Here is an 892-nt window from a genome sequence, read left to right as displayed (position 1 = left end):
AGTTTGAAAATGGAATAGACTGGACTAGTCAAGTTTGGACCCCATGTACCACCAACAGAGCTAAAGACAGAGCCAATTACTTCCCTCGACTTGTCAAAATCTGTCAAATTTGCTTGATCACCACAACTTCAAAGAAAATTCTGAGGCAACATAGAGAGGTTAATCAAATACTGCATGATTGGAATAGCTGTGGTTTTATGAGGTGGAAAGCTGCAGAGTTGGGCTGAAACTGTTCACAGAAATCCACAGGCTTGTGGTGGCCAGGCAACCAGACTGGGCTGAGATTGGCTGAACATCACTGTGAGGTGGATTTTAGGCTCTAGGTTTGAAAATTTAAAAGACTGGGGTAGTCAAGTTTGGAACCCATCGACCACAGACAGACCAAAAGGTCTTTCAATTACTTCCCTCCACTTCTCAAAATATGTCAAATTTTCTTGATCACTACAACTGTAAACAAAAATTCTGAAGCATCATAGAGAGGCTAATCAAATACTACATGATTGGAATGGCTGTGGTTGTATGAGGTGGAAAGCTGCAGAGTTGGGCTGAAACAGTTCACAGAAATCCACAAGCTTGTGGTTGCCAGGCAACCACACTGGGCTGTGATTGGCTGAGCACCATTGTGAGCTGGACTTTAGGCTCTAGGATACAAGTGTGCAGTAGGAGACTGGAGTCACAATGCTGGGCGTTGCCATGGAGACCTCAGTGGCACAGAGGACCTTGTAGGGCAAGATTTAAATAGGATGAATATTCTTGGCCTGGTATGCCAAAATATTCTCTCTGAAGGCTTCACTGCTCAGAATTTGTGGATGGAAATGCTTGCCAATCTACACATGGATGTACTTTCAAAGGGATATGAAATATGCCAGGGCCTGGCAGATGATCTCTGCCA

The sequence above is a fragment of the Cavia porcellus genome, unplaced genomic scaffold, assembly GCF_034190915.1.
Source record: "Cavia porcellus strain 051 isolate PalLab524CR breed Dunkin Hartley unplaced genomic scaffold, mCavPor4.1 scaffold_5, whole genome shotgun sequence".
In the NCBI taxonomy this organism is placed as follows: Eukaryota; Metazoa; Chordata; class Mammalia; order Rodentia; family Caviidae; genus Cavia; species Cavia porcellus.
The sequence above is the reverse complement of the archived record's forward strand: the minus strand, read 5'-3'. Positions refer to the sequence as shown.